Source organism: Chrysochloris asiatica, unplaced genomic scaffold (assembly GCF_000296735.1).
Source record: "Chrysochloris asiatica unplaced genomic scaffold, ChrAsi1.0 scaffold00057, whole genome shotgun sequence".
Taxonomy (NCBI): Eukaryota; Metazoa; Chordata; class Mammalia; order Afrosoricida; family Chrysochloridae; genus Chrysochloris; species Chrysochloris asiatica.
The window spans coordinates 867608-890807 of record NW_006408575.1 but is presented as its reverse complement, the minus strand read 5'-3'; the positions used below and the strand labels follow the sequence as shown (position 1 = coordinate 890807).

Genomic DNA, 23200 nt, shown 5'->3' with positions numbered 1-23200 from the left:
GTATGTTGTCAACCTTTAGTAGCTTTCACTGTCTTTTTACGTGTTCCAATGCCAAAAACTGTTCCACTCAAAGTCTAATGGCTTTTCTGTTTGTAAACACCAATAAGTATCTTTGCCAAGTTTTCCAAGATCTCAGTAAAACTGATTCAGCTCCCCTCACCACCCAAACCTCTTTTTCCTGGTTGTTCAACCCAAATTAGAATACGCAGTTCCTTAGCCAGTCCCATGCGTCTCTTACCTCCAAGAAGTAGATTGGGAGCTGAAAGTAATTCTGGGCTGGAATGTAAAATCTGGTATTGTTAGCATGTAAATAATTGCTAAGGCTAGGATGGTAGATGAAAGTGTAGGGAGGGCTGAAGAGAGTGAAAGGAGAAGAAGGAAGGCTTCAGCACAGGAATATAAGTGTCAGTTAGAGAAGGAGCTGGCAAAGGAAACTGGTTTTTTTAGAACTTAGCGTGAGGAAACCATGCTAGCTGGTGACCTGGGGGAGTCTTGGAGGGAGGTGGTGTGGTTAAACTTCACACCTGGAACAGGAGTTCCTTCTTCAGCATTCCTGACAGATGGCGCCCAGTCTGGGATTTGCTACCGACAGTGCTAGATGGCTCCAAATGTTGAGACAGTCTTACCCTGAGCTGAATTCTATTTTTCTATAATCCCTAGTTCCAGTTCTACCTTCTCATGCATCAGAAATCCAGTCTGATTGTTCTGTTTTCCTTTGCATAACAACTCTCTAAAGAGTGGGTTTTTTGTTTTGTTTTTTCAAATGGCAATAGTAAGAGTACTTCCTTCTCAAGGTTGTTGTGAGTCTCAACTTAGATAAAGCACGTAAAATGTTTAGCGCAGTAACTAGTAAATAGTATGTGTTCAATAAGTGTTTGTTAAGCAATAATAAAATAATGACAACAATAATTAATGTTATGTACTCCATTTCCCACACGGATGTGCCTATACCAACCATCATAATGTGTTGAAATGATCTGTGCCTAACTTTGGCTACCCTAGATTGTTCTGAAGCTTGGAAAATAAAGGTCATATCTTCTTATTCATCAGACCCTTGGAGCCAAACACAGGGTCTACCACATAGTGAAACAAGGGTGCCAACCCCTTAGCCACCTAGGTTGCTTTTCTGTAGACATGAAATGATAAAGTGTCTCTTATTATCTATCTAAAAGAGACTCCCCAGGAATACCACATGTATGCCTACAGTACAAATATGACGGCTACATTCACCTTATAACCCTCTTTTCTCTAGCTACCTCCATTACTCACAACGCTGTCTGGAGACAGGTACCTACTGTCATGAACAATCTGAGGTCACCAGTGTTTGTGTCAAAATGTCTTGTGTGAATGACCCAAACACTTTCCTCTCTAGACCCAAAGTCAAGATGGCCTCCTGTAGGAGGTGGAGCTTGGCTTTGTTTCCTTGGAACCTGAGCACTGTTGTTGTTGTGTGCTGTGGAGTCAGTTTGAACTCAAAGTGACCTTGAATAGGGTTTCTGAGGCTGTAAATCTTTACAGGAGCAGAAAGATTTATCTTTCTCCCGCAGAACGGCTGGTAGTTTCAAACTGCTGACCTTGAGGTTAACAGCCCGACTCATAACCACTATACTACCAGAACACAGCCTCTTAGAAATCCCCCTTAAATATTGTTATCAGTTTTCACTTCTTCTAACCTCATCTCCCTGCAGAAGGCTCAGTGTTGTTAGTTCAAGGAATCTTGTGGAGCAAGAAGTTGTTCTTTATCCACCCACTTTTTTCCCCCACTTCAAACCTTGCTCTTATCATAGCTTTACTTTGTATCTACAAAGAGTTAGCTTCCAAGTTTATGAATGGAACAAACCTATATAGGAAATACCCCTCAGCAGTGGAAAAGGGAAAAGATTTGTTGTTTATAAAAACCTAGAGTTTATCAAAAGTACCCCATTAAATGTGCTGTGAAAATTTATAACAGAATGCACTTGCCCACATTTTGAGGTGAGAGAGCTGCCCTATATCCTGAATGTGGCGATGATTGCACAATTCTATACATTTGTCAGAACTTACACAATGGTGCATTTTGCTGTGTGCAAATTTAAATGAGCCTTGGTGGCACAAGCAAGACACAAGCCTTGCTTGACTTCTAACAAAAAGATCTGCGATTTGGACCCACCAGCAGCTCCACAACAGAAAAATGTGGCTGTTGGCTTCTGTAAATATTTACAACCTTGGAGATCCTATAGGGCAACTTTACTCTGTCTTATAGCATCACTATGAGTAGGAACCAGCTTGACTGCAATAAGTTTTGGGTTTGGGTTTACATTCAGAATAAATCTTTAAAATTTAGTCATGCCTGGTTTTTGCCTGACAGGCCACACTCATGAGTGATACCTGACTTGCTGATTTGACTGCTGTTTCCTGGAAGAGCTGACTTGGAAGGTTTTATTTTCAAGGTTTCCTTCCCGATCAACTCAATATTCAGTTATTTGATTTTTATTGATAATAAAACATGAATTAGTTAACCGCTGTTTCAAATGTAAATAGATTAAGCCAGACAATATCGGAAGACTAGAGGACAAAGAACAGCTAAGCACAAAAAGGAGTGTGGGGCCTCTTATCTGGGCTGCGATAACTCAGCTTTACCGCCCTTTATCTGCCTCTATTCTCTGTTTAGTAGGTAGGCTTTCCAATGTTTAAACAGCAGGATCATACAGACTTTGCTGAATAGTAAGTTACTAAGAACACCGTATCTTGAATGTATGTGGTCTCAGACTCTTGCTCAATTCTGTTATTTCCTTTTGGTGTAGACTAACCTTCTCTGGCTCCTCATCCATTTTTCAGTTGTGCACATATGATTCCACTAAGTCTGCTCCACTTGTTCCCTTTCACCACCTCTCCTGTATCTTCAGCAGATATACCTTCTCTTAGAAATGCGTTATCATCTCTTTACTCATGGTGGTCCTTTGACCAGGATTTGAACTGGTTCAAACTGGTTCAGTCTTGTCTAATAAAGCAGAATTGGACAGACCTGAATTTTTAAGATTTGGATGAAGCAGAATGACAACCACAATAGGAATAATGACAATTCAAAGCCCTGAAATAGGAAGTTCAGAAAAAGTGTAGTGAGTTCTTTAGGCTTATCTTCCTGGTTCATCCATGTTTCACAAATTCTGGTCAATTCTAATTTCAATTCATTGGTTATGATTGAACTGGAATAAAAAACAGTTCAAAACCCTGCCTTTGGCTTTCAAGGTCCATTGGTTACTGAAGAACTCTGATCTTCTGGAAGGAACAGATACTACTGAATGCAAATATGCAAATCTGATCATCTGTTCCTATTTCCATCCATTCAGCTTTTATTGGGGGAGTGTTCCAGTGTCTGACACTTTGTTCCACAAGAAGTATAAGACCTCTAACTTTTAGCAGTTTATATTTTAGGAGGGGAGATAGAGAGTAAGCAAGAAACAAAAAAAATCAAAGAGATACCTACAGAGTATGAGAAGGCTTATACAATACATAAACCAAGTGCTAGGAGTCCTGGTGTGGTGCTGTGTGTTAATGCGCCAGACTACAAAGCCATTTGAACTGCAAGGTCCAAGCTCACCAGTCGTTCTTTGGAAACTCTGTATAGGGTCACTATGGGTCAGATCTGACTCGATGGCACTTCACAACAACAACAACAGGAACAGAAAATCATGACGGCAGGGGCCAAATGATCACGGGAACCCACCTAAAGAAAATATTTAAGCTGAATCAGAAAAGAAGGCATTTCGGGAACTGTGTCGATTCAACTCTGATTCATGGTAATACCTTGTGTCAGAGTAGTACAACGCACCAGAAGGATTTCAGTGGGTGATTTTTTACAATTAGATCACCAGGCCTTTCTTTCAAGGTGCCTCTGGATAGACTGGAACCTCCAGCTTTTGAGTGCAGTAACCATTAGCGCCACCCAGGGACTCCATTGCAGGTCTGTTGTTTTGTTTGTTGTTGAGTACAATCAAGCTAATTTCAAATCATAGTGACCCCTTCTTTGTCACAGAATGGAACTGCCCCAAAGGGTTTTACTGGCTGTAACCTTTATGGAAGCACATCACCAGGTCTGCCTCCCACAGATCCACTGGCTGGGTTCAAACCACCAACCTTTTGGTTAGCAGCTGAGTGCTTGACCCTTGCGACACCTAACCAAAAGGACACACAGACAAAACACATACACTGCCATTAAGTCAATTACTATATTGACCCTACAGAATCTACCCGGTGTAGTTTCTAAGGCTATAATCTTTACAGAAACAGACATCCTCTCTTTTTCCTATGAAGCTGCTGATGGATTTGAACTGCTGGCCTTTCAGTCAGCAGCTGAGCATTTAAGCACTGAGAAGTCCCACCAGAGCTTCTTTATCTCAGTTCTCTTGTTGTTGCTGTTAGGTGCGGTCGAGTTGGTTCCGACTCATAACGACCTTATGCACAACAGAACAAAACAGTGGCTTGTCCTGTGCCACTTTTTAACACTTGACCCACTACTGCTGCCACTGTGCCAATCCATCTTGTTGGTGGTCTTCCTCTTTTATGCTGACCCTCCATTTTATCAAGCATGATGTCCTTTTCCAGAGACTGGTCCCACCTGATAATATTACCAAAGTATGAGATAGTAAGTCTGACCATACTGGCTTCTAAGGAACATTCTGGCTATACCTTTTCCAAGACTATTCTGTTCTTCTGGAAGCCCATAGTACTTTTATAATATTCTTCTCTATCACTGTAACTCAAATGCATTGATCATGCGATCTTCCTTATTCACTGTCCAGCTTTCGCATGCATATGAGGTTATTGAAAATACCAGGACTTGTGTTAGGTGCACCTTAGTCCTCAGACTGACATCTTTCCTCTTGAACACTTTAAAGAGGTCTTGTATAGCAGATTTGCCTAATGCAATTTGTTTTTTGATTTCTTGACTGCTGCTTGCATGAGTGTTGATGGTTGATCTGAGCAAAATGAAGTCCTTGACAACTTCAACCTTTTCTCCATTTATCATGATGTTATTTATTGATCCAGTGGTGAGCATTTTTTGTTTTCTTTACATTAAGGTATAACCCATACTGAATGCTATAGTCTTTGATCTTCAGTAGTAAGTATTTCAGGTGTTGTTGTTGTTGTTATGTGCCGTGGAGTCTGTTCCGACTCATAGCGACCCTGTACAGGGTTTCCGAGGCTGTAAATCTTTACAGGAGCAGAAAGCCTCATCTTTCTCCCGCGGAACAGCTGGTAGTTTCGAACTGCTGACCTTGCGGTTCACAGCCCGATTCATAACCACTACGCTACCAGAGCTCCTTGAATTCCTACACATTTCAGGTGTAGGAATAAGTAAATGGAAAAAATCTGAGGCCAGAACGAGCTGTGTGTGACCAGAAACCCAGAGTCCAATATGCTTTAGCAGAGCAGGAGTGCAGAAAGCTGTGAAAGAGGAGGTAGGATCCATAGCATGAAATGTCTGGTAGCCATTGTGAGGAATCTTGGCAATGGGTCTTGTCTATTAGGTCTAATTTGGGTTTGGAGGGAGGTATGGGAGATAATCAGATAGGACATGTAGCAAAATAAGAATAAGCATGAACCTCTATGGAGATTTGACTCTTAAAAACAATGTATTGCAAAAGGTTCTCTGTTTTTAACTTTATTTGGAAGAGGTTTGTGAGAAATTGTTTCCTGTCAAAGTATAATCATTCATCAAATAAACTGAGTCCCCCTGTGAATGACCATGTCTCCTTTCTGCTCTGGAGACTCCTTTCTTCAGTGGGCTTTGTTAAAAAAAAAAAAAAAAAAGGCAACAACTCAGGAAAGGTATTCACAGATTGGTTGCCTTCCTTTTGTGGCTGCATTAAAACACTTTGCCCAACTGTTTAAATTTTTAGCAGCTCTTAAATGGATGGAAGGCATGCAGCCTTCACGTTTGTGAGTTTAAGAGAATCATTGATTTATTTCAGCAATTTAGATTTGGAATTTAATTTCCATCTTCTGTGTTCCTTTCTTTTTGTTCTGTGCCTGATTTCTTCTTCTTACTCTATTTGTCTCTCTCTCTTTCCATCTCTCTCTCTCTCACATACACACAAGTTCATCCTGACGTTAAGGTACCTAATGTGTAATAAACTTAGAACAAGCTTAGGGATGTTATAGGTAGATGACCCTGATGATGTGGTGTTAATCATATGCTTCATTAGTTTGGCAGGCTGTTATGTAGAAAGTATGTAAAAGGATCTTTGAACCAGTTGAAGAAAGTGTGGACAACCAAATTGGAAATATTATGTTTCTGTGGACTAGAAGTGGACAATTTAAAGCTAACATTTTCAAGTTTACAAATAAAAAGAACCAGAGATTTTCATCTCCTCTGAATGGTATTTCTGGCCTGGCAGTACTCTGAGCACCTCATGCTGGAGGGTTCCTGGCAGAGAAATTGCTCTCAAAGCCCAGGAGCCACTATGCCTGGCATACTGCAGCAATATGTACTAGACATTTATCATGTTAGGCTGCCAACTTTCATTTTATTTTCCTAACAGCACCCCAGATTGGATGGGGATATAAAGTTTCCCCCATTGTGTTTAGTCTTGATGGAGAGTCAGGATCTTTACCCTCCTCAGGCTCTGATTCAGAATGGGAGAGGGGAAGGAAGTTCACATACCTACCCTTGGCTATGTAGCAAAGCAGCCCCATCTAAAACCACATGGCAACAATTGAGGTGCCTCAACTGACCAGTCCAACTGAAATAGAGACAGATTGTGCAAGAAAGCTTTTTGAGCCAGACATTGGAGTCTGCTCTCATCTATTCATTCATACAGCACTTACTGAGTTCTTACCTGGCGTTGTTCTAGGGGCTGAGGACTTATGAAAGGTCTTGAGATCTGGTCTCTGCCTCTGAAGCATTCACCATCCCCTGGGCTATGCTTATCTATAAATAACTAGCTCATAATGTAACTTAGTAGTAACTGCTGCAGTAGAGGTACAGACTCAGTTCTTGAGGAGAAGAGAGCCAAGAAGAGTTTGAAGTTGTGTAGCTGAAGCCCTCCCTTCTTTTTATCTGCTATCAGAAAACACCATTTAAGATGGCAGTGGGGAGGAGCCTAGATCTAGATGGCGCAGAAGAAGATAGAATCTCCACTGAGTAGTATCCTATCTGTCTGGGCGGGACTGATGAAAGGAGATGGGGATGGTATTCTTGTGGCACAATAGTGAATAATTGCTATTAGGACTGACAGTGAGGGTTGGAAATGTAAAGGTAGACATTTTGTAGCAAAAGGAGGGGTGTGGTTGACTTTTCAGTTTAGGAGCGGAGGGCCCTGGGACCATCAAGGGTGAAGAGCGGAGTGCAGGACCCTACCCAGAGAAGCAGTGATGCCAGAGATGGAGGCAGAGACGATGATGTGGAGAGGGGGAATAGTTGGGGACTGTAGACCCAGAGAGGGAGAGAGGCTGTGTGCTGATGACCAGGGCACAGACTTGCAGGGTATGCCCTTTGGTCAGTTGATGATGCTTGGAGGGGATTGTAACCATGGCAATGCAATGATATACGATAGGATGAATGTAAAGCTAATGTTCTGTCATGTAAACTCACATAATTCACAATACAACATTAAAAAAAAAAAAGATGGCAGTGGGTTTGGTTATAATATAAAATATGATTTGAGAAATATCAAGGGTTCTGGGCAATGGAAGGGAGAGATCAAGATCAATTCATGGAATTAATGGGCATTGAATGTTGGCAGTACTGACAACATCTAAAGGCGAGCATTCTGGAAGAGAGGCCATTGTGAGTACTGGCTCAGAGGAGGTAAGAATAGAATGTGTTCAAGGAACAGATTGTTTGGAAGACAAGATTGTCGTCTATTAAGACTGCTTCGGAATGTGTTTAATGAAATCAGGAGTTTGTATGTAACTTCATAAGTAAAGACAGTCATTGTAGTAGTTTTCTACTGCTGCTTAACAAACCACCACAAACTTAAGTGTCTGAAAGCCTTGCACATTTATTGCCTCACACGTAGGCACAGGGCTAACACGTGTCTCACTGGGCTAAAATCAAGGTGTCAGCAAGACTGTCTTCCTTTCGGAGGCTCTAGAGAGAAATCCTTTTTTTCTCCAATCCACAGCTTCTAGAGTCCATCCAGATTTTTTGACTTGTGACTTCGATATTCATCTTCAAAGCCAGCAATGGTTGGACAAGTCTTTTTCACATCACATCATATCATTCAAGCGGCCTCTTCTCTCTCTTTCACCTTTAAGAATCCCACTAAGGACCCTTTTAAGAGCAAGTGAGTGGTGTTGATTGGAATCAGCATGGGAAATACTACACTGACATCAGTGAGGAGAATGGATTGAGAGGCAGAGATAAGTAAGAAGACCCTTCTGACGGTTCCAGAATGATTATGTTCCATGGGAGTAGTAACGTAAGGACATATGAATGCACGCGACAATTATATGTTGTGTGCCATCCACTCAATTATGAAGCTAGCAATCATATAGAACAGGAGAACAGCTCCATAGGGTTTCCAACGGTGCAATCTTTATGGAAGCAGGTGCCGTATCTTTGTCTTATGGAGTAGAGGTGGATCGAAACTTCTGCTCCTTTGGTTGGCTGGCAGCTGAGCATGTAAACACTGTACCATCAGGGCTTTCTGTATGATTTAGACATACTAAATTCCTAGCATGGACAAGTGGTTGAGTGAAACATGGAGAAAGGAGAACAGATGTGAAGTTGTCAGAGATGGTCAGGCTTTGAGTTCCTGTCAGTGGTAGGGTAATGGTATCTTTTAGCAGAAAGTTAGTGACAGAAGAAGAGTAGTTTTACATTTGGGTTTAGATATTATTATACTAGAGAAATAAACTGCACTCCCTTTACTTAACATTTTTTGAAGGAAGGACATAAGATGAATGCATGCCAGAGAAGTAACCAACACTGTCACAATCACCTTCACCACAAGTTGCGTTAGAATTGGTTCAGACTCATGGTAACCCCATTTGCTGTAGAGTTAAGTTGTGCTCCATAGGGTTTCCAAGGCAATGACTTTTCAGAAATAGATAACCAGGCCATTCTTCCAAGATCACCCTGGGTAGCCTTGAACCACCAGACTTTGAGTTAGTAGCCACAATGTTTAAGTCTCTACACCACTCAGGGAGTCAGAGAGAGAAGTCATGGGTGGAAATGTCTCAGAGTGATAAGGGCTGATAAGAGAAAGAGAATAAATAAAGTAAAGATGGGGGGGATTGAGATGGGAAGAGAGAGAAAGAAGAGAGAAATGTGTAAGAGTAAAATGGGGAAGAAATACAGTCTCTTGCAAAGACTGGCAGAGCCTGGGAAAAGAAGGAGAGAATGAGAGATGGGAAGAATTGAGAGGAACCAGGCCAGCGGTTTCTGGCATGAAAAGAATGGTCAATCTAGATTTCCAGGTCCCTTGAGTTATATTTAAAATTGTAAATGAATAATTTTTAACATTTTCTTGGAAGATTTATTTGCTTTTTGAGGTTAATCACTGTCCATAGCTTCTCAGTCTGTTTGTCAAGCTTCTAGACAGCCTCACTGGTCCCCAAAGAGATGAATTCTTCACCCAGTAGGCACCTCCCCACCTTACCTGTCTTAATGAAGGAAGGTTCTACTCCCCTCTGCTCTTCCCAATGTGCCTTATTTAACTCTTGCAAAATTTCGTCTCTGAAATTTGAGGCTTTTTTTCTGATATGTTGAGGGAAATGTTTCTCATTGTCATAGCTCCTTTCGGCTATTACAAGGAGTTCTGGTAAATGCAGTGGGTTACAGTTAGACTGTTAACGGTACCAGCTGTTCCGGGAGGAAAGATAAAACTTGCTACCCCTGTAATGATTTACAGCCTCAAAAAAACCTATACTGGGTCGCTATGAGTGGGAATTGACTAGATAGCATTATACACATTATACACAGCATGAGATCTGGGAAACTTCAACATAATGATGCCTTTATGGTCCCCATTTCACAGATGGGGCCACGGAGGCTTGGGTCCAGTGTTATCACATGCTTAAGAGCACAAATGGCCAGAAGTGTAAGAACAGGCGACCGAGGGAACAATCTACTAAATAGTGGTACTAACATATGGGCAAGGTTACTTAGGGAGACTTCAAGTAAATGGAACCCTTTCTCTGGAAAACTTAGAGCCTTAAGGTTCTAGAAAGCTTACTGTAAACCCTCCCTGCCAAAGTAACATGGACTGGCAATGTCAGAGGCTTGAGAAGGAAGTAAACTGCAGGGGCAGGGTTTCCCCGTGGCACGACACCACAAGCCCTTTCATATTTATTACCTTTCATTAGAGGAAATGGACACTCAGAGATGTTAAGCAACTTGTCCAAGGTCACCCAGGAACAAGTAGGAAGCCCAGGTCTCACTTCTCATCTCCATAGGTTGGGAACGGCTTAGATTAGGGAGGGAAGGCGCTTGCTGACCAGCCTGGAGGGGGTGAGGTCTCACTTGCCCAACTCTGGACCACTTCCCAGTGCTCCTGTCATCAGGGCCTTGCCCTAAGCCGTCCCAGGAGCCAAATGGGGGCGGCAGAGGGCAGGGCAGCAGGGGCAGCCCGGGCTGGGGGCTGTTGAGCCCGAGGAGGAGCCCAGCTCCTTCCCGGAAGAAGGACGATGCACTACGCGCCCAGGTGAGTCGGAATTGGGGTCCTGCTGCCCCGAGGGCCCGTGCTTTGTGCCTGCTGGCCCCCCAGAGCGGAGGCTGGAGCTGGCACCCGAGGGGGCGGCGGGGAGGGCGCAGGCAGCGGCTCCGAGCTCGGCGGCGGCGGCGGCAGCGGCAGCGGCAGAAGCTCGGCTCGCTGGCTGGGGTGGCAGCTTCACTCGGTCAGGACGCCTCGCCCCCTCACCACCGGCAGCGGGTAGGTGCGGCAAGCGTGCCCAGGGGTCAGGGCGCTGGGATCCCAGGTGTGTAAGTCGGGACGTGAGGAAGAGGGGACAGGGCGCTCCGGTGCCCGGACTGGGAGAACTCGGCTTTGCAGCAGGGATGGGCTGCGTGTCAGTTCAGGGTGTGTGTTAGGTGAGCCGATGGATTGTGTAGACATGTCTCCAGTGTGGGACCACTGTGGGTTTGGGGTCAGTACCTGGCACTTGGGTACATAAGTACTTGTGAAACTGGTGTGTGTTCAGTGACTACATAGAGGTGTGTGTGTGTGTGTGTGTGTGTGTGTCTAAGAAAGAGACAGAGACTGACTATAAAATAGATTGTCATCCATAACCTTGTGTGTAATCAGATACATACATGGGGTGGGCAGAATGGATGGTCTTGGATATGTAACAAAGTGTCTGTGTGTGTGAGAGACAGGGTATGCCTTCACTAGTGTGTAACTGGCTGTGTGTGGAAGTGGTTGTGAGTGTGTGGGCATGTTGTGCCGCATGCTGTGTTCATGATCAGTACCAGTACTAGCGTCTTGCAGTTTCCCCATCCCGATTTCAGATGCATTTTCCTCACTGTGTGACACTGTGCTCTCAGTTGCTTTCAAAAGAAGTGGTTTGGATGTTGGTACAGAGAGGTGAAAAAATTGTAGACCCTAGCTGGTCTTCCCAAAGTTCAATGTTAAGAGAAAATATTTTCCTGTTTGGAACATCAAAATGAACAACAAAACCATGTTTGTTTGTAGGTAGGTGAGGCATCAATCAAAGGTTACAACAGTGATGTGCATTTGTCCTCTCAGACTTGGTATTGCTGGGATGGACTCTCCAGGTCATAAAGCCCTAGTCCCCGTGAGCACCAGGGGCTGATAAAAGAGAGGAGGCTGTGTTCTGCTGTGAGCACAGGTGGGAGGGACAGGTGGGAAGGGACAGGACATTAATAATGGATGCTATACCTAGAAACAAGTGAAAAGTCAGGAGTAGGATGAAAATTGTATGTTGTGAGGGACAGCTTTAATGTAGGAAATGATGAGTGTGTTCTAATTCATAAAAAATTAACAGGTTTTGTAGCATTTTTAGGTAATTTTAAAATCTTATGTTTTTCACACTTTCTTATTGTAAGTGTTTGCTTATATTTGCATCGTTTTCCCCAAAGGAAAGATTTTTATTGCAAATATTATCATTTTACAGTGAAGTTATAGACAGGAGAACTGGAGCACATCAGAACTAGCAGGATCTTCTGGGAGTATTTAGTCTAGCCCTGAGTGGAACACAAAGGGACCGCTGGGCTGGAGGACAGTTGTACTCTTAGTTTCTCTGTGGAATCTGGATGCTCTTCCTTCTGGGAGCCACAGTGGCCTCATAACCAACTAATCGAATGTGGTTTCTTCAACCTGTGCTCTTCCAGATCTCCCTGACACTGTTTCTACCGCTCATCTGCTTCCCAGATTTTATAGACTGCAGAGTAGCACTCAGAAACCAACATACACAACCCATTATTCCAGAGTACCTCCCGTTTTCCTGTCTGTTGTGGATCCACCACCATCCTCCAGGCCTTCCAGTCACTGGGAACTGGAGTCACTATTGCTTTATTTCTCCTCTTTCTTCTTCAGTAGCTACCACAGATTACTCAATAATCAAGTTTTTCCTCTTTTTTCCCCCCTCAATATTACTTGAACCTTTTCTTTCTCTCTTGCTTTTTAAATTCCTACTGCTACCATCCATCTTAGTAGTCTTTGGGTAATTGTTGTTAAGTGCCATTGAGTCAGTTCCAACCCATAGCGACCTTGTATAGGGTTTCCAAGGAGCGGCTGGTGAGCTTGAACCTTACAGTTCAAACCGACTTTGCAGTCCAGTGCATTAACCCACAGTGATGTTAGAGAGTGTATCTGACCTTAATTTACCCTTACACCATGGGTAGTACAGACAGTTAAATGCGCAACTGCTAGCAGAAAGGTTAGCAGTTAAAATTCACCCAAAGGTGCCTTGGAGGAAAGTCCTGGCAATCTGTTTCTGAGAGTTCATGGCCTTGAAAACTCTATGGAGTACAGTTGTACTTCGTACATTGATGGGATCACCATGAGTCAGGGTCAGCTCAAAAACAGTGGGTTTGCCATTGTTATTCATTTTGGTTGGCTACCATATTGTGAGATACTTAATCAGGGATTTTGGATGTTAGGAATAGATGCAGGAACTGAAAAGGAATTAAAGCAAATGAAAAAGAGACCCATGGTGAGCTCATGGTATTACCCTGCTGTGTGAATAATAAGTTAAATAAATTCTCTGGAAGAATCTGGACATCATTATGTACCCTTGATCAAGTCTCATCACCTTTCTAAGTCTCAGTTTCTTTATCTGTGAAATGGGATGAAAACATTCAACTAGACTCTAGTCAGTAAGTCATTGGTAAGATTTCCTGTAGCTTACAAACATCTGAAAGACACAGATAGTCTTTTGTTTAGCAAGAAACATTTCACCTAATGTCTTATGTTCTAATATCTAACCATCTTTTTAAAAAAACATAATGTTTCATAGGAAAAGGAAATAGGCAAAAGTGAAAAGAGTGAATATCTTCTCTTGATTTAGTCTGAAGTTGAGCTTCAACTGCATACTTCAAGCCTTAGAGTTGGGGGGTTCTTAGAGGTCACCCTTTCTCATGTCCCGACAAGTTCCCAAATCCTCAATACCATCAACTTTTTGAAAATTGAAACAGATTTACATTGCTGTAATTCATAATTCCTAAAACCAACTCCACGGCACATAACAGTAACAAAACTTCCACGGTATTGACATTTGGCACAAGATAATCCTTTGTTGTGAAGGAACCCTCCTATGTATCCTAGGATGCTAAGCAGTATCCCTGGTCTCTCCCTCATAGAATCCAATAGCAACCCCCAGTGTGACAAATGAAAATGTCTGAAGACATTATCAAATGTTCCCTGGGAGAGGGCAAATCCCCTTCTTCCCCTTGAGATCCACAAATACAAAGCTTGTGGCCTTGTCTAGAAATACAACAAATTTTTAAAAATAAATGGGTAGCTTGCTGTGTTGCTAGCTGTCTTCTAATGTAGCCACCCTCACACATTTACCTCTATCCTCTGGGCTCTGCACTGCCTTATTGTTCCTATGCCTGGAAATACTCACGATGTTGCTGAAGGCTGAGAAGCATTTCAGAGGCAATATAATAATAATTCTAATAGCTCATATTAATAGCCCTTGATATGTACCAGACACAGTTCTAAATGCTTTACATGGATGGTCCCATTTAATCTTCATTAAAAGGCCTATGAAAGAGATACTTTTATTACCCTGATTTTAGAGATTCAGAAACTTAGAGAATTCTAAGTGCTCAAACTCTCCCAGCTATTGAGTGCTGGAGCTGGAGTTGTTACAGTATGTGTGGTTTGACTCCAGAGTTCCTACTCTAAACCAGCTCACTCTCACCACCACCCCCCCAAAAATTGTCTTGACGTTAGAAGGTCTACCTGACCTTAAACATCATCTAGTCTTCTAGAAGCCCTGGTGATGAGTGCTTAAAACACTTGGCTATTAACTAAAAAATTCATGATTTGAATTCATCACCTTCTCTGCAGTAGAAATATATGGCAGTCTGTTTCCATAAAGATTTGTTGTTGTTGTTAGGTGCCATCGAGTCGGTGTCAACTCATAGCGACCTTATGCACAGCAGAACGTTGCTGGGCCATCCTCACTACTGTTGCCATGCTTGAGCCCATTGATGCTGCCACTTTCCCAATCCATCTAAACTTGAAAATCCTATGGGGTAATTCCACTCTGTCCTGTGGAATAGGGCCACTGAGACTCCATAGGACAAGCACTGGACTGCTAACCACAAGGTAAGCAGTTTGAACCACCCAGCTGATTCATGGAAGAAAGGTCAGTCTTTCTGCTCCTGCAAAGATTTACAGCCTTCCAGATCCTATACATGGTTGCTATGAGTCAGAACCAATTCCACAGCATTTAACAACAACATAGGGTCACTAGGAGTTGAACTCGACTTGAGGGCAGTAAGTTTTTTTTGTTGTTGTTGTTGAGTAGTCTAATTATAGAAACAAGTCTGCCCCTAGGAAGTAGACTGTGAGTTGAATTCAGTCTAGATATGTTGTTGTCGTTAGGTGCGGGGTTGGTTCCAATTCATAGAGACCCTATGTGCAACAGAGCAAAACACTGCCCGGTCCGGCACCAACCTCACAATCTTTGTTATGCTTGACCCCATTACTGCTGCTACTGTGTCAGTACATTTCCTTGAGAGTCTTCCTCTTTTTCACTGACCCTCAACTTTACTAAGCAGAATGTCCTTCTCCATGGACTGGTTCCTCCTAATAATGTGTCCAAGAGACAAAGTGTTACTATCCCAGCTTCTAAGGAGCATCTGGCTGTACTTCTTTCAAGACAGTTTTGTTTGTTCTTTTGGCAGTCCATGGTACTGTTAATGTTCCTCTCCAACATCATAACTCAAATGCATCAATTCTTCTATGGTCTTCCTTCGTCATTGTCCAACTTTTACATCCATATGAGGTGATTAAAAATAAATACCATGGCCTACATCAGGCACACCTTAGTCCTTAAATTGATATCTTTGTTCTTGGGTACTTTAAATAGGTCTTATGCAGCGGATTTGCCTAAAGCAATAAAATATCTCATTTGATTTCTTGACAGCTGCTTCTAAGAGTGTTGATTGTGGATCCAAGAAAAATGGTAACTTCTATCTTTATTGAAGAGTATGTTGTTTAGGTTAAGTGCCGTCGAGTCGGTTCCAGCTCATAGCGACCCTGTATAGGGTTTCCAAGGAGTGGTTGGTGAGGGAGCTTTAAAAAGTTCATGGAAAAATGGAATGAAAAGATAATGGAAAATTTCCACAAAATTTTCAAAGTCCCCTCGCAGTGTGATTTCAAATAACTTTAGGGAGTCCTGGTGAGGCTCCGTAGATAAGCACTCAACCTCAAGGTCAGTTTGAACCTCAAGGTTGTAAGTTCAAAGTTACCAGCCGTTCTTTGGAAACCCTGTACAGTTGCTATGAGTCGGAACTGACTCAACTACACTTAACAACAACAACAAGGTATTTGTAGAGTGAGGACGCAGTGGCTGGGTTATATAATGAGATGAGGCATGAGAGTAAGAAGAATAGTGAAAAGGAGCAGTGAATGGAACATTTTTTTTCTGTTCACTTCCTCAACATCAATCTAAACTTTAGGTAGATCGTTTGTCACTAAGTTTAAGTTATATATTTTTTTCAACTCTCTCCTTTCATATACTTTTTTGTTTTACCCTTTGGTTCTTCTTTTCTTCATTCTGTTACTTTTTATACTATTGAGGCAGAAGATTGTTGTTGTTGTTTTTGTTAAGTGTCATTGAGTTGTTTCCAACTCAGAGTACCTGTGCAGGATTTCCAAGGAGCAGCTGCTGAGTTTGAATCGCCAACTTTGTGGTTCAAACTGACCTTGTGCTTTATTATCCCACAGTGCCACACCAGGACTCAAATATAGTGGGATGCATTTGGCCAAAAAAAAAAAAATCTCTGTCCAAATGCATAAAAAAAGTAAATAGCCCACCAATCAGGCTTATTGATATGGCCAACCTTAAGCTTTCTGCTCCCATAAAGATTTACAGCCTCAGAAACCCTATGCAGGGTCGCTATGAGTTAGAACCAACTCCACAGCACATAGCAACAACAACAACAACAGCTATGATCAGAAGAATTGCCACTTAACCAATTACTAATAAACTTGAAAATCCAAGATAAGATAAGGCTGATTACTTTCTCTAAGATTCTTTCTTAGCTACAGTGTAGTTTGGATTTAATCTGGTCTTAAATATGCTCATGTTTCATGCTTCTACCCACCCCCACCACTACCTCAGTTTGGATGATAAAATCTCTTAATGCTCACAGCATAATTCAAATAAAAAGTGTTGTAATATCTTGTCTACTGACAGATAAGTTCTGACTAGTCTCTCTGAGGTTAAGAAAGCTTTATTTCTCCATCCAACTTATATTTCCTGTTCAATCAGAAAGCTTCCTTTAAAACAAAGTTTCCAACTTAATGAACATATTCCTTCTTCTTGATTGTCAGCCTTTGTTTTTTTTTGGTATGATCATGCATCCTTCATTTAAGCAAGGTGCTTCCAACTACTTGTTTGGAATCTGAAACACAGGTTTAATTTAAATGATACTTCTTAAACATTTATTATGTGGTGTGAAAATTTAGATACCTAGTTTTCCTTTGCTTGTATATTGAGCCTGGGGAAATGACAGTTTCTTCCATTTATAAATGAGGAAACAAAAACCAAGAGACTTGAAGAAAACTCTTGCCTTAGAAGACTTCATATTGGCAAATACAATTTTTGGTTATACATAATAAAAGCCAATACTAGCTTGCTTGAGTAAAAAGTAGAATTTACTGGAAATACCATAGGAGCTTGTTATGAAGAAGTTTTAAGAACATGGAAAATGGCATTCATGAAAAAAAGGGCAGGAAAATTGTGCTAAAGATTCTTTTTTTTATTTTTTCATTGTACGAAGGAAAATATTTGTCATGAACCCGATCATTCTTGAGGGTTCCAAGGACTGCCCTACATTAATTTCCTTGAGAAAATGTATCCCATTCACTCTGTAACTCTGATCTTACCCTTTCAGACATGTCTTTTGCTCCCTCAAATTCAAAGAACGTTTATAAAGAACACAAATTGCCAAAGCTACCATTTTGACATGGTATAAATCAAAGAGTGCAGAGTTCTTCAGGGAAGGTTTAGACAGATGGGACACCACTTGTGGAAGTGTATAGACCTAAATGGAGGATATGTTGAGAAACGATAGTTTCACATTTCGATATTCTTGTTTAATAAAAGTTCCGATTATTTTATAGCACTACTTTTTTTTACTTACTCTTATAGTCCACTCTCCATGTACAAGCAGTGATTCCCTTGCTCTCCAGAAATCTGAAGGTTTGTTATTTCACAAATTATCCCAGATATCTGGAAAATCTAACACAGATGATTTGACACAGATGATTTCATGAAAGGAATATACTCTTTCTTCTTCCCAAACACTTTAAAATAATTTCTGAAAATGACAGGCTGGAAAATTATCATTTTCAATCACTTTTTTTTTTTTTTTAAATAGTATTCAGAGGACTCTCACATATGTTATCTTACTTGAACTTCATGAGTAGCAGCAAATCTGCAGGACAGGTGGTTATCTGAAGTGCAATGAACAGCTAGAACACTTGGGCTTCTGGAAATCAAGTGAGGAATAGAGAGTCACATGGTTTGAAGAGCAAATGTAAGCCTTACTTAAGAACGTATCCTCTTTTAAGTATCAAGAGACATTCTGGTGGAAGTACGTAAAGATCCTGTTAATAAAACTGAGCTGGGAGAGTTAAGGCAAGTACTATTGAGATCTGAATCCCAGGAGATGCAGTTTAGTAATGAAAGGATTAGGTTCCGTCATATGCATCAGTTTCTCCATCTGTGAAATGGAGATAATTGCAGTAATCCTTTACAACGTGATGTGAAGATTAAATGCAGTAACACATGTTTGTGCTCAAGAAAGATCAGCTCTAAGTGTCTCATTGCTCCTATTCCACTTTCTCCTCAGAACTTTGTCTTTCTGATTCAAACAGCTCCTTCAAAACCTAGATATATGTTGTTTTAAGTGCCTTTGAGTGGGATCTAACTCTTAGCGACCCTGTATAGGGTTTCCTGGACTTTTAATATTCACAGGAGTAGAAAGCCTCATCTGTTTCCTGTAGAGTGGCACAAGGCTTGAACTGAGGACCTTCTGGTTTGAAGTCCGTTGCTTAATGTATGGAGCCACCACGCTCCCATCTACAGGTCTACTGAAGTTTTGTTTATTTGCTTTCCCTTAGGGATTTGCTTATTGGAATGAGATTATGGGCAGCATCATTTTAGGAGGTGACGTTTTATTAGTGTACTAAAGATGCAGATACTACGCAGGAATTTCCATCTAAGAAGCTGTAAATAGTACAAGTCCTCTGAGACTGAGCTGGCATGTTTAATTGCATATCATAATCAGCACATGATATCTAAGTAGAGAATTCAATATGAGCTATTTTTTAATCCAGGATGTTTAGAAGAAATAGGAAAAGCAGAAGATAGAAATGGTAAACATGCCTACACAACCCTTTTTCTTAGTACACGCAACAAATGTGATAACCCAGGTCTCTTCAGCAAATGAGACAGTTAAATAGATATGGAAAAACGATTAAAGAGGATCTCAGAAGCCTGTGTTCACCTGGGTAGATTGAAATTCACCAGCTGCTCCTCTGAAGCCCTATCACAGGGTAATCATGAGTCGAATTGGACTCTATGGTACTGAACAACAACAACAACAACAATTTAGACGGAATGCAAATTTTGGTTTGACCTGAGTACTTGTGTTACTGGCTTTATGTCTAAAATGTTTGCTCTCTCGTACACATTCCAAGGTAGACAAGGTAGGAACCCAGATAGAGAAGCAGGATGAGAACCATAAAACCACCCATGATGGAACATTAATAACCTAGAGGTCATCTTATTCTAGTACCTGCTAATAACATAATGTGAACTCACTTGGCACCCACTTTATAAGTATTCATTTTGTTCATTATTGTTCCAACCTTATGAAGTTGATATTATGTTTATCCCCATTATACAGATGAGGCAAGTGAGGCTAAGAAAAGTTAAATAATCCATGCAAGGTCATATTGGTAACTTTTTTTTTTACAATTAGGACACATTCCAAAGCTGTGCTTTAAATAAGGGGTTGACAAATTATTTGCACCCCTGCTTGCTTTTTGTATGGTCTATAACCTCAGAATTATTTTCACATTGTTAAACGGTTGCAACAAATCAAAAGATTTTTTTTTTCACTCATGATAAATGAAAATTATATTGAATTCAAACTTAAGTGTCCACAAAGAAAGGCCTATGGTAATACAGTCATGTTCATTCGGCTATATATTATCTATGGCAGTTTTTGTATACCATCTGCAGAACTGAGTACTTGTGATAGTGACTTTATGTCCTGAAAAGCCTAAAATATTTGCTCTCTGGAACATTCCAGGAAAAAATAATTGCCGACATCTGCTTTAAACCACTATGTCAGTATTCCTTAAACTTCAACCATTTAAACATTACCTTTGTGAATCTTGCTACCTTCTCATACCATCTGGAGTATTATCGGCATAGCATTTACCTTAAAATCAATTCATTTTCCTTAAGTAAATTTTTTTTTAAAAAAAAGAAAGAAAAACTGCAAATGCAAACCAGTACCAATTGCAAGAAATCAAAAGTAATTGTAAAAGCAAATGGGGCACAAATGATGCGTTCGAATTCAGCTGAATAGTTGGAGCAGACTATGTCAACATTCCTTCCATTTGTTCTGCAGATTCTCTCACCATTTCTGTGCATCTCATCCTGACTTCCATTTTTGGAAGGCTGCTTTTGGTCTGCTGGAATCCGCTGTGTCCATCAACACTATGAACTGGAGGTGCCTGGGAATCTATGACCCCTGAGGACTTCTTTTATCTAGTAAATGGTGTGTGTGGAAGAATTAAGACTCCTCATCCATTTCCCAGGATCATTTGGAGGCACCATTTCCTAGAGCTTCCCTTTAGGATTAAGCTTCTGAGGCTTCCTTTCTTATTGGCTGCCTTCCATGGCATTCCTGTATCACCACTCCCCTGCCAGTATCCCTGCACCTACCAGATAAACTAAATGCATTTAGTTCTTATCTTATTGCTTTTGGAAAAGGGGACCCAACTAAGACAATAACTGTTTTTCTCAAATTATTATTTAGCCAGGGAGCTGTTCTTAATTATAAAAGACAGATTAGTAAGTATCAGGAAGATTTTACAGAAAAATTAGTTCCTATTGGAATCCTTTTCTTTGCATTTACAACAGGGATTATACTAGAAAATGAAAAGAAATGACATTTTTCACTGTACAATCTGAGACTACATAATGCGGCATCCACCTGCTACCTAATACGATGTTCTTTCTCCGGAGTTATGAGAACCACACTTGCAGAAGCAATATTTTATCACATTGATTCTCAAAGTGAGGTTCCCAGATCATCAGTAATACCGGGACACTTGTTAGAAAATAGAAATTCTCAAGCCTATCTCTAGACCTAGTGAATCAAGCCTGAGGGTCAGGTTCAGAAATCAATATTTTAACAAGCCTCCCAGTGATTCTTATACATGCTTAAATCTGACAACCACTGCTCTATAATAAACAATTTATTATTTATCCCTGTTCTCACTGCATTCCTGAATTTCATCAAAATTCAGAATCATCCAAGACTTGCTTCCTCCTCTGAAATGTGACTGACTGATGGTTTTCTGGCCACTGTTAAAGCCTCCCACTGAGGTGGTTCCTGCTGCTTGCCAAGGCACGAGGTCAATAATTGGACAGCTCTGATGACTGGAATGAGCGAACTCATAGTGAGTCTCAAACAGAGTCTTGAGACATCCATCCATCTGTCCTTTGGAGCCAAAAAGACAAGGCAAATCCCTTCTTTAATTAGCAAACAGATCTTTCATATCATATCATGCTATTCATTCAACAAACATTTACTGATTATTCCCTAGGTCTTTTTTTCAACCTAGAATGTATGACTAAATTGGGATTAGGCTTTAATCAAGTGATCACAAAAGAAAATGAATAAATAGATGCCTCTAGAATCTCCTCTTTTTCTTGATGAAACACCTAGATTCAAACTTTACTGCATCTCCTTTCCTGGAACCTCACTTCCTTGGTCATTCTTTTTGGGAGGGAGGCAGGGCTATTTTTTTTTGTTTTTAATGTGATTAGTAGAAATATTGTACATGTATCTGTTCAGTTCTATGCAGTATAGAAGTTCAAGTTTCTCCTTTATTTGATCTAGAATCCTTTCTTGCAGTCCTGGTGTGGCTCTGTGTGTTAATGTGTCAGACTGTAAAGTCATTTGACCTGCAAGGTCAGTGGTTCAAGCTCACAAGCTGCTCCTTGGAAACTCTATATGGGGTTGCTGTGGGTCAGAATCAACTTAACGGCACTTAAAATTAAAAAAAAAAAAAAAATCCTTTCTTATTTCCAAAGAGTAGGTTTGGTATGGTGTCTAATCATTTATTTATTCATTGCAAAAGGGCTATTTTTTTTAACATCAACTTTTTGACAAAGAAGTCACAGTACCTAGTGGGGAAATGTTTATTTGCTCAGGAAGAATATTTTACTTATTTTTTTAAAAAATTAAAAATCGTCCTTCATCCTAATTGTACAGATAAGGAGAGAGGCACCCATATCCATATGGAATTTTCAATTTGGAGAAGGAAAGGCAAGACACTTTTATTGTGAACTAAAGTTTTCTAGATGTTTTAGCAACACAAAGAGAATCTGCAGTATCACTCTTAGAAAGAGCCACTAGAAAATTAGGATCTAGATCATAGAATATAGGCTTATTGGTTTATTTGGAATAGCTTGTACACAATTTTATCTGTATATTTATATGTCTAGATAAGCAAATAATACGAATTTTTCATGAGGAATTTACAGAACAGAATGAACTCTTTTAAAGAATATGAATCAACTGATAGAAGCTGTTCTTGTTATTATGTGCCCTCAGATTGGTTCAGACACACAGCAACCTTTTGCACAACAGAATGAAACACTGCCTGGTCCTATGTAACCTTCGCAAGTATTGTTATGTTTGAGCCTGTTGCTGCTACCATGGAACCAATCCATCTCCACTGGGCACTTCCTCTTTAGCTCTGAACCTCCACTTGACCAAGCATGATGCCCTACTCCTTATACTGGGACCTTCTAGTAATATGTTCAAAGTATGAGAGATGAAGTCTTACATCCCGGCTTCTAAAAAAAATTGCCTTTACTTCTTACAAAAGAAGTTCTTTTGACAGTATATGGTACTTTCAGTATATGGTACTGTTCTTCTGACAGTATATGGTACTTTCAAAATTCTTCTCCAACACCGTAACTCAAATGTATCACTTCTTGTATGGTCTTCCTTAGTCACAGGCCAATTTTCAAATACATATGTTGTTGTTGTTGTTAGCTGCCATCAAGTTGGGACCAACTCATAATGACCCTATGCTCAATAGAATGAAACACTGACTAGTCTGGGCCATCCTCACAATTGTTGCCACTCTTGAGCCCATTGATACTGCCATTTTGCCAATCTATCTCGCTGGGGGTCTTCCTCTTTTTCTTTCACCCTCTACCTTACCAAAAATGATATCCTTCTCCAGTGATTGGTCCCTTCTGACAGTATGTTTGAAGTATGAGAGATGAAGTTTGGTCATCCTGGCCTCCAAGGAGC

At 40.8% G+C, this 23200-nt stretch overlaps 1 protein-coding gene across 1 annotated transcript in view; it reads left to right on the top strand.

The window, feature by feature from the left end:
- Positions 1 to 10406: 10406 nt before the first annotated feature.
- Positions 10407 to 23200, top strand: part of HTR4 (5-hydroxytryptamine (serotonin) receptor 4, G protein-coupled) — a 317427-nt gene continuing 304633 nt past the window's right edge. Inside the window, exon 1 of the mRNA XM_006863851.1 lies at positions 10407 to 10859. The gene's annotated coding sequence lies outside the window, so the exon portion shown is untranslated. The remainder of the gene's footprint in view (positions 10860 to 23200) is intronic.